Below are 11,987 nucleotides of genomic sequence, written 5' to 3' on the forward strand. Positions count from 1 at the left end.
AGGAGAATTAACTGAACCGAAGGAAGTGGTAAAAAATATTTAATGTGGAGAAAAGAAGCAGTCAAAGGCATTCGGGGAAAAGTTATATTTAATTATAGGAATATAGAGAGCATGTAAAAATTACGTAAGATGAGACTGGAGCAAAGGTAAGGGAGAGAAGTGACTGGAAGCTGCTGGACCTGTTTGAGTATATCTGCATAGAGGAAGTAGTATTAGAAAGAAAACCTGAGTGTGTCTAAGGACCAAGAAAGAAATATTGGCAAGCTTCTTCGATTAGTGAAAACATAACACACACACGCACACACACACACGCACTGAAAAATACAAGCACTAATATTATTTTTAATCTGACAGTTCATAATCCAATTGTGATTATATTTAAGAAATCTGTTAACAACATACCAATCCTTCAAATAAACTATTATGTTGAAAAACACAATGCATTTAAAATAAATAACTATAACATATGCCAATATTATTGTTGTATACAATTTATCTGTTCTTCAAAACATAATGAACTGAACAGCTCTAAGAATTGATTTTTGTGGGCCCGGCATGGTGGCTCACGCCTGTAATCCCAGCACTTTGGGAGGGTGAGGCAGGTGGATCACCTGAGGTCACGAGTTTGTGACCAGACTGACCAAAATGGTGAAATCCTGTCTCTGTTAAATACAAAAAATTAGTCAAGTGTGGTGGTGCATGCCTGTAATCCTTGCTACTTGGGAGGCTGAGGCAGGAGAATCGCTTGAACCCGGGAGACAGAGGTTGCAGTGAGCCTGGACTGTGCCACTGCACTCCAGCCTGGGCAACAAGAGCAAAAGCAAAACTCTGTCTCAAAAAAAAAAAAAAAAAAAGGAAAAAGAAAGAAAGAAAAGAAAAAGGGGGGGGGCGATTTGTTGTTGTTGTTGGCCAAATCTAGCATTTTAGAGCCATATTTCATATACATAAGATACCTTAAAGAGATATACGAACATTGAGGGCTTCAGGACACTGGGGGAAAGAATCTCAATATTTTAGCATATAAAAAAATAAACACAAGAGTAAATTTTGCATTATGGGAAACAGTGTACCAGTTGGTAACACTAGTTATATTTCTTATGTGCTTGCATTTTTAAACACGGATTTATATCTGAATCAATAATTCTGAGCCTTGAAAGGCACTACTGAGATTCTATATTTTTTTGTTTTTTATTTTTAAGCTCAAGTCAATAGAAGCTCATCTTAATGCTACCTCTAAAGTAAGGTGTTTCTACTCTTCACCAAGATCATCTGCCCTCCCCTTCTTAGTACAACTACAGGTTCAGCCTTTTGATTCCTTCAACAGAGTTAAATGAAGAAAGAAAATGAATTACACTGTAAAAGACAGTTATGGGGCACTAATGTTCAGAAAGAACAGTGGGTATGAACATCATGTAGATATCCAACTGTTAAAAAGAATCTTGGTAAAGTGAACCCCAGCTGTGTTATTCCAGACGGCCATTTTCACTTAATGATCATTAGACAGGCAATAAAGCCATTAGTGGATGTCAGTAATGAAGGAAACAACTGTCAGGTAAATCATGTTTTAAATGGCTAAGCTTGTAAGGTGAAATAAACAAAAGTATGACAAAAGGTTATTTTTCAATTAATGTAAACCTTCTGTAAACTGTTTTTCATACTAACCTGTGCCTAGTAAAATTCATATGTAAGTATATGAATTATACATAATTTAATAAAATAGTAAAATAAATATGTAACAACATTGTTGATTATATAACAACATAAAATGAAAGTACCTTAAAGCAGGAAGGAGTATTAGTGAAAACTAGCTCACTCATTTATCACACATTCTCTTAAATCATGAATTCTATCTACAATTAAGTAAACAGGTGAATAAATTGTCATCTGTTTAGCGTCTGCTTGAATAAGTTAGCCTCAGCTTGGATAATTATGAAAACTGAAATGCACTGCTTATTTTTTAGTAGACAGTATTGCTTTTTAACAACTTATGATTAATGATTCAATGTCTGTACTCTCTAACTACCCCCACAAAATTTTCACTATGCTGTATAAGGCAAAGAAAAAAAATGTTTGCTTTAATATGACAGGCCTCTAGATATTTGGTGAAAGTGTGTGTTGTGGACAGGTAGCACCATGGCTTTTTTCTTCAATCTGGTTTCTAATGTCAATATTCTCAATGCCTTCAAAATTTTATTTTTATGAAATACATGATTATAGAAATCGTGATCATATATCTTAACATTTACATATATACCTCTCTGTTAGTTTATTTTTAGAACACTAAGTTAATTTATTTCAATTAATTATGTGCATAATTCTTAATATTCTTTCCATGATATCTAATAATTAAAACTAGAATAAAGGATTTACTATGCTTAGAAATCTTCATATTAAAAATTTAGTTTTAACCTCATTATTAAAGAACAGCTAGCAATACTCTTACTAAAATCACAAAGTTAATAGGATCTAGATCTCCTACCTTGAGCAATTTCCATCTCATTAGGTCATAGCTATTTTAAGGATTGATGCGTATCTAAATAATAGAAATAATTAAGTGACATAAAATGAGATAAATTATTGACCTATTATACAATTTGGATTTATTTGCAGTTTTTGATTTCAAATTTTCTATTTCTGTCTCTGTCTATCTCTCTGAGTGAGACAGAAATAGATAAAGACATAGAGAAAGAGACAGAAATAGAGTGACAGTTTAAGATTCATAATCCAAAACTGCATATAAATCCAAAACATATTATAGATTATATATGTATTTATAGATAGATATATGTATATATAGATAGGTATATATAGATATACAGATGCAGAGTTACCGATATATAGTTATCTATAGAAAACTCTATAAATGTGTAAACTCTATATCTATTGATATATAGATACAGATATACAGACACAAAGTTATCTTTATTTATATATAGATATATATATCTATAGAAATCTGTAGATCTAGATATCCATTTATATCTATTTATAGATATCTATTTATAGATTTGTAAACTGTATGTATCTATCTAAATTATAATATATCTACCTACCTAGATATAGTTTTCTGTCTACAAATATATCTATCTACTTGTCCATGTAAGATTTCATATCCATATATATATAATAGACATGTCTAGATAGATAGAAATAGTTTACATTGATTTATTTATGTATATAATGTATATACATATAGATAGGTATAGAGAGATATATGGTTTACTCATATGTGTATATCTATCCATCTACCGGTATGGAGAAGGAGAGAGCACAACTTAGCCTAATTTATGTTTAGAAATAAATAGGCCATGTATTGAATCTATCAGTCAGTTTAACAACCTTACCCACATCATATCCTACCATGAATTCCTTAATATTAGAGGAAATGTATGTGTTTAGCTTTTTTTGTACAATGAGAAAGTGAGGTAACATTAGCTGTCCATATATCTATTTATGAAACTTATATCTTTGTATTTATGTATGCATATCTATTACTTTGCTTGCAGTGTATCATGAACAGGAAATAAACTTTTGGAAATATTGAAAAGGTAGAAAAATGATGAGCTTAAAACGGCCAGAGAAAGTCAGATGTTAACACTTGTACAAATATATAATTGTGGAAATGGGGACACTCCTAAGCATGCTACAAGCACAGATTCTAAAGATAAAATAAAACCAGGGAGGTCCTTCTTGTAATAGTCAGGATGGCAATTGCGAGCCTGTATTAGTAGCACTAGATGATTTGGCCCTTTTCCTTTGCATTACACCACTTGTCCTAGCTAAAGTAAACAGGCGTGTTTGTAACCCTGTCCCTCTGCCCCCACTCCCACTCCCGGGTGGTGGGGTTTGGGAGTAAGAGAAGCAGAGCAGGTATTCTAGGTTATACGTAAAGTCTAGGAGGAATGTGGAGACCTGACATTCAGAAACCAGCACAGACCAGCTGATCCCTGGCATCAGTATTTGCAACTGATTGATAGAGATGCAATCAGAAATTCTCATAGCAAAGATGAGCAGGCAACGGAACATCATTTTGAAAACTCAACACTGCCTAAAAGAAACAAAAGCTCACCCAAGGGAAAACAAGCATTCCAGTTCATGTGTAAAATAGTGGTTTAGCAATTTAAAATATGGGCATCAACAAAAACTCAGTATGGTAGAGAGCCTATTTGAGTGTTAATTCGAACAAACAAACCTGCAGAAATATCAGTTAGATAGGGAAATTTGAGTACCCATTGAATACTTGGTGATGTTATGCAATTATTGTAATTTTTGTCTGATTATGATATGGCATTCACCTCGTAAGGAAAAGATCTCTTATTCTTTGAATGCCCATTAATACGTTTGTATCTAAAATGACATAAGTTCTGGGATTTTCTTCAAAATATATTGACAAGTAGTTGGGTGATGTGGATAGAATTAGAAATTTAAGAAGATTGTCCATAAAAAGAAAATAAAGTGTGGATGAAGGGTACATAAGACCTAATAATACCATTGTCTGTATTTTGCATATAGTTTATATTGAGAAATAGCAGAGGATACAAAGGTAATGAGTTACCTTTTTTTTAAAAGGTTTTTAAAATTTTTTAAAAATCAGGGTAATTGACAGCTATACCATAAAAATTGAGTGGTGAATGAAACCTCCATAATTTACAACTTAGTGTAATTGATATTCGAAGAGGAAGGAGTAAAATATATGTGTTTTTTAAAAGGAGCTGAAACCAAAAACAACCACTAAGAACTTCAGCACAGCCCATTGAGTTAAATTAGAATGAATGCAAGCCAAAAAAAAAAAAAAAAAAAAAGAAAAGAAAAACCCTCGAATTACACACATTGTAGAATAACGTTAAATGAAAGAGAATAAATAAGAAATTAAAAATCCTTTAAAGGTAATTAAATAGAAGATTGGCTATGCAAGCAAATATATATCTGTATTTTAATGCTAGACTATTAGTGTACAAAGGAGATGACAACAATATATCTTCGGTAAATAGTGGTTAAGAAAAAATACTGAATTGATTTGCGAGTCTTGGGGAAAATCAGATTTCAGGGGAAAAAATAAAACAATAACAGCAACCAAACAAACAAAAAACAAGAGGACTAAGTGCTGCTGAGATTTTCTGTCACTATAGTTCAGTTAACTGAGTCATTCATTTAATTACTTTTCCTCCCTTTTATTGTTTTTCTAAGGTACCAAACACATGGCTAAAGTTTTTTCATTTGCTTTCCTCATGCCTGTTGGTAACTGTTAAACTCCCATTCACCCTCCTACCTATTTATTCAGGCTTTTTCTCGATTGTGATATTATCAGAGAGGCTTTCTCTAACCATATTACCTAATGTAACTGTTGCAGCTCCACTCAGCATTCTCTATTTATTTGGTGGCTTCATTTTTATACACACAACCTCGTGACATTATTTACTTATTTATTTGCTTGTGTATCTTTCCCCACAATGACGTAAGTGCCATAAAACACCCAGAATTGGTTTGACAAAAGTGTGAAGTAGGCGATATAATTAATTATTTAATATTTTGGGAAGGAATGAGCTGAGACTGCCCACCAATGTTTCCTTGGGAAATGATGGTTACTTGCTAATACACAAAGGCAAAAAATAATACAGGATTGTATGTTCTTGATACTTTCTTTAAATGCTAAGGAAATAATATAAAGAAAAATGGCATGTGAAATTTAATAACAAATGTTTTTCACTAGATTTAATGTTGTGTCTCTAAATCTATTATGTACAAACTAAATTAACAAAATAAATTCAATCCTGTTTGTATTTCATCAAGGAAAATCTTATTTTCAAAAAGCCTACATCTTAAATTTAACATACTCTGAAATGACATTTTAGCAATTGAACTGTAAATTACAAATAACACCAATGTTATATATTCTTTATATATTCTGATCTTAAATAAATACAACAATTCAAAAAAGTGAGATCCTTGGTGACAACCTTAGACACTGAGTTAAATATTTATTATGAGAATTTTCTATGTACAAATAACTCCTTTTCTCCTAGACATCTCTTTTTGATATGTATTTTTCATTACTTAATGGTGAATTGTTATTGGCTTAACATAATATGCTTGGAATTTTTTTTCTCTTACCCAAATACTTCTCATTTGCTATCTGTGAACAGAATATAGGGATCTTACCTATCAGTGGCATCTTCCAATCTTCTCTAAGTTTAGCAGAGTAACAGTGTTACAAGCCTTCACCATCTGTCCACCGCCTTAACAAGGTGACCTTTACACCTAGACTATGTAGTAGGAAAATAGGGGTGCTTACACTAAAAATGGGTAATATCTTCAATAGTAAATACAACTTTGAACATTCTTCACATTCACTCTTCAATATTCACTCTAGTGACTAGAGATGATGACCAAAGATTTTAACAACGTAAATCTTGCTGTACTTTACTATTAGTTAATCAATGTAGTAATCTAAAATTGCCATTAAAGAGTTTATTGTTAAGGTGCACAATTATTCCTTGATGTCAACTTCAATTAGTTACAACTTACGGGCATCAATGAATCACTTCAATATTTAACCTGTAGTAATATTTTCTATCTATAGTATCTGGCAAAATGTAAGAGTTTTGCAATTTACTTATTATATAATAATGTATTTATCATGGAGAATTTCAATTTAGAGACAGGATATAAGAAGACATGGATCAATATTTGCTGAGTAACTTCTAGATGTTGAAACTTATTATAAAACGTATATATAATCTATTTTTCCGCAAATGCTTGTGAAGTATTATAACTTCAGTTTTACAAATTAGAAAACAAAGTCTCTAAGAAAATTTGGAATTATTTCAAGTTTATGCAAGTTAGTAGATTCTAGAGCTGGAATTAAAATCCAGTTCTTGTTGCTTTCAGAATAAGATCTATCTGTATCATTTTCAGATTTTGGTAGATTTTTATAACATTCCTCTCATTTAACCAAAATCAAATGCCTATCTTTCTATCTTTCCCTTTGCGTCATTTCCTTGAACCCTTCTTTATTTCAATTTCTTATCTTTGGACTTTGTTGAATTCTATTATCTTTTACATAAACTGTTTTGAAAGAATCCTCAAATATACACACCACGGTTTATAAAAATGTACAAATATTTATGTTTCTTTATAAACATTAGAAGAAATGCCATATTTGACTCATGGAGAGTTTCAGTTTATTTATTTCTCAGCAGTACACATTTGTTTTATAAATCTATTCTTCTCTGAGGTAATTTTGATGTAGATCTCTGTCTAAGAAAGACAGGAGATAATAAATGACATTACATGTTTTATTCAGTTAATTTTCAAGGATTTGTAAGTATTTACAATCATGTTTTATTTAGAGCTGTATAACTCTCAAGTTAAATCGTAGGACAAAATGGACTACTAATGCTTTAGTGTTAGAAAACTTTGCATTTAGGAAGTTTAAATTGTAGGTAAAAGATACAATGCTAGATGAAAAAAAGACAATAAAATTGAGTTAATCTTCAGAAGAATTGAGGCTAGACTGGTGGAAGAGTCAAATTTTTGAGATTGCCCAGTTTTCTGGGACACATGTCAGCTGTACTCCTATATTAACAATATAGGTTTAAAATCTTTTGTTCTTTCTTGGGATAAAGCATATTGGATCGTGAATATCTTTCCTCAATTTGTGCAAGAAGGGATTAGTGTGGTATGGTGCTTTCAGGATATCTAGAACATAATTCTATAAATGCAAGACACAAAAAATGTGCACAGGTTATATAATTTTTAAATCTTTAGATTAATAATCTAAAAATAACAATGACTGCCACTCTTGTCTTTCAGATTTACTTCCTCCTATAAAATCCTTTCAATCCATTCATTATATCCAGTCTCTTTCCTGACCAGACTAATTGCACATAGCATTTCTCCTTCTTCTCGCTTCTCCCATAATGTACTGCTTCTCATCTCCAAGGTCTTATCTTTACTCTCACTTCTGAAGATCACTATTTGCCTTTTAAAAGTCATCACAGTTTATGAGATAAGATAATATATGTTAAGGTACTTGAGAATATACAATTTCTTATGCAGTAATTTATATCTACGAAATATCAATTCCAGTTCTATATTTCCTAAAATAAATTAAGAGATCTCATCTGTATGAATGTAAGCATTGATACCCTCCAGCTTCTTATTTCTGAACCTTGTTATTGAATGATTCTTGGCTACATTATTGAGTCTTTGGATGAAGAAAAACAAATTTCCAGATGATTCATTTCTTTCTTTTGACTGTTGACTTTCTCTAATCCAATACAGGTCACCATTCTTAAAATCTGAAATTACACACTCATTCCCTCCTTAAAACACTTCACTCAATTTCTATTGGAGATAGAATTAAAATCAAACTCTATGCTATGAAATAAAACTCTCTAACACTATCTCTTCCTTCTCCTCCCACACTATCATGAGCAGTGACCTTTATTTCCTTTGATATCCCATCCTCTTTGCTACCCGAGTGGCTTTCAATGGTCATTCCCTCTCAATTTTGTGAGGTTTCCTGCTCTTATGTTGATCATTTCCTTGTATTTTTCAGATTCCATTTCTTTATTTTCTTTGTCTTTTCTGTCTTTTATTCTACTTTTTATCTCTTCTCTCCTTTAGATCAGCTCTAATCTCAAGTTGACAAGGATGGCTCCTCTAAAGATTTTATTTAAAGCAGGGAACTGTCAGTGCATTGTCATTTTCCACCTCACCAATTGGTTACTTACAAAAACATTGAGCTATTTTTTTTTTTGTTTAGTTGTTTATGGCTTTTCATAGTAAATAAAGTGCAAGCTCTGTGTGGACAGTGGAAGCTTGCTTTATAGTGCATGGTTATATGCCTAAAGCAAGTGTTCAGTAAATACTTGTTCCATGACTGAAAAGAGTCCAACAATTTAATGACAAATATTTAATGGCCTCCTCCTAACAGTCTAAATTATTATTAAAAATTTAACTCTGCCTATATTGGATGGTCATGTTCTGACCAAATGTTAGATTAGTTAAATCACTAACTTAATTAAAGGCCATCAGCAGATTTCTCCTTACTGATTAATTCCCTACTTCTTGTACAGTAATTCTCCTGAATCTTTTTGACATCATTAGAACCGTTGCTCAACTACATCTTAACATTCTTAAAATTCCTTTTTATTTTCTTTTGGGATATCCTACTGAAAGGGGCTATATTAAAGGTCACTGACACCTTAAAACTCCCATAACTTCCATGGTAATGATAAAATAACAATACAAAATTGCAAATATGTGGAGTTCAATGTCTGCTATAAGTTGATTCCACTTAAATTATTTCCCTTTTTAATGCGTATAAATTCTTACTTGTCACATGAGTTGAATGACTGTCTGTCAAAAATAAGTAAATGTCAAACTGCAGGTTAAATATACATATTCCAAAATGCTTGGGACCATAAATGTTTTCAGATTTGGGATTTTTTTGGATTTGAAATATTTGCATATGTACCATGAAATATCTTGCAGATGGAACCCAAGTTTCAACATGAAATTCATTAAAGTTTCATAATCACTGACTTTATACACATAGTCTGAAAACAATTTTACATAATATTCAAGTTTTTTTGAGCATGAAGAAAAGGTTTGACTGAGTTTTGACTTCCACCTGTCACATGAAGTCAGGTGCTAAATTTTTCACTTAAGTCATCAGGTCATCAGTCAAAAAATTCCAGATGTTAGAGCTGTTTGGGTTTGGAATTTTCATATTAGAGACGTTCCACCTGTATTTTTTCACTTTAAAGTTATTGATTTTTATTAATCACTGTAATTTGAATCTCTTCAAACTCCATGTGCATGTATACACACATGATATTGTTTGAATAGGGAACAATCGGTTCACACTGGAATAACAGCTTTACTCTAAAGGGTTATTAGAGATCACAACCCAGAGCCGAGGAAAATGGGGCTCAGAACTGGGTCAGAGAAAGACAATCTTATAAGAGAAAGTAGGCAACTTTAAGAGTTATTATGTTGCATATGAAAATTAAAATTTTATAACTCTCTATAGTCTGTAAAATTCTCTCTTGAGAACACTTGGACACAGGAAGGGGAACCTCATAGACCAGGGCCTGTCGTGGGGTGGAGTGAGGGGGCAGGGATAGCATTAGGAGATATACCTCATGTAAATGATGAGTTGATGGGTGCAGCACACCAACATGGCACATGTATACATATGTAGCAAACCTGCACTTTGTGCACATGTACCCTAGAACTTAAAGTATAATAATAAAAAAATAGACTGCTGTAGGACTGACTAGAGGTCTAGAGAAGTGTGTGATTGCTAACTAGGCCTCTCTGAGCTTCATTTTTGTAAGTTTGAGAGACAAGCAAGAGAAATAATTGTGAAAAATTGCTGCATAAGCTGTATGTACATTATAAGAGTAAGGGTTTAAAACATCTTTTTGTGGGGTTAGTTCTACTTTAAAATTCTTCTTGTGTGTGTGTGTGTGTCTTCTGCCAAGATATGTCCTTATCCAGTTCACGGCACAGTGCTGAGCACACAGCTGATTCTCAATATTGATTGATTTATTGAAATATTCTGTGGTTTCAATTAGCATTTGCATGACTTCACATATTTTTGAGTGCCAGGAATCTATAGTCTGGGTTTGCAATGCTTGTACAAAGTATATATCTGAGCTGAGATGGTGCCACTGCACTCCAGTCTGGGCAATAAGAGTGAAACTCCATCTAAAAAACAAAAAACAAAACACAAAACAAAAAATATATATCTGTAAGAGTATATCAAAAGCAATAAATGAATCTTCTGGTAAGCTTGTTCTGTTGAATATAAGTATCAATTTTAGTTTCCACAGGCAGGAATCTACAAAATCAGAGGAAATTTTAAGTCTATTTGATAATATAAATTATTCTAGCATTCTATGATACTCATAAAAATGACATAAGTGTAGAAAAGTTAGCTTACTGATAGCTTGTTTCTTTAAAACAAATTAATTTTTTTAAAAATTTCCAGTCTCTCTATATATGTATAAAAATGAGGTAAATAAATATATATATATGGCATTCTTATTCAAAACCAGAAATGTGACTAGCATTTCATTTGAATATTTTTTTTCTACCAAAAACCCCCACAATGATGGCTTTATAATGCATTATATCTGGTAGACAATATCCATAAATTCCATATACCCAGTTCAATAAATATTAATGGTCAGGTTTCATAACTGGCAAAATAACCTCTAGTGTTACCAGTAAAATTTATTGTTTCACTCACACTATCAGAGATTTACTTAGTGAAATGTCATTTCTCTTACGTTCCTTACAGTCTATTGCAAGATTTTTTTGTAATCTAAATTACTTATTCATTAATTTCTCATTATTCTCCCAACTCACAAGAGAGGATAAAATTAACTTGAGTGATTTGTCAACTGAAGCAAATATTTTATTACATTTCTCCTACTTGAAATGATTTTAGAATATCCCTAATATGCAGACATCTATGAATTCTGATTATTCCTATAATAAAATTATGTAAAAGATTGATTTTCAATTTTTGTTATTGACTTACAAAACTACAAGCTCACCAAAAAATCAATGCTGTGATTAATCAGTGATTCTATGTTGTGAATACTCAAGTGAATAGTAATCTGGATATTTTACAAAATGCCTTTGAAAGTTGCAAAACCAACTAAGTATTGAAAGCTTTATTTTTAAACTTTTTTTACAACAATATAAAGGTCATTTAAATATACAAATATTTTCAAAATATATATCAATATCTACCTTTACTTAGGCACCAACAATGTGCTACTTGTTTAACAGATTTACTTTATTTGACCTACACATTAACTTCTATTTTGCAGATAGGAAAGCTGAGACTCAAAGAAATCAAGTACTGTGCCCAAGGTTATACAAATTGTAAGCAGCAGAGAAGGGTTTGGGTCATGATTTTATTTCAAAGCCTGTGACGTTCCATTCTAAAATGTTGCTTTCCAGTC

The sequence above is a fragment of the Macaca nemestrina genome, chromosome 16, assembly GCF_043159975.1.
Source record: "Macaca nemestrina isolate mMacNem1 chromosome 16, mMacNem.hap1, whole genome shotgun sequence".
NCBI lineage: Eukaryota > Metazoa > Chordata > Mammalia > Primates > Cercopithecidae > Macaca > Macaca nemestrina.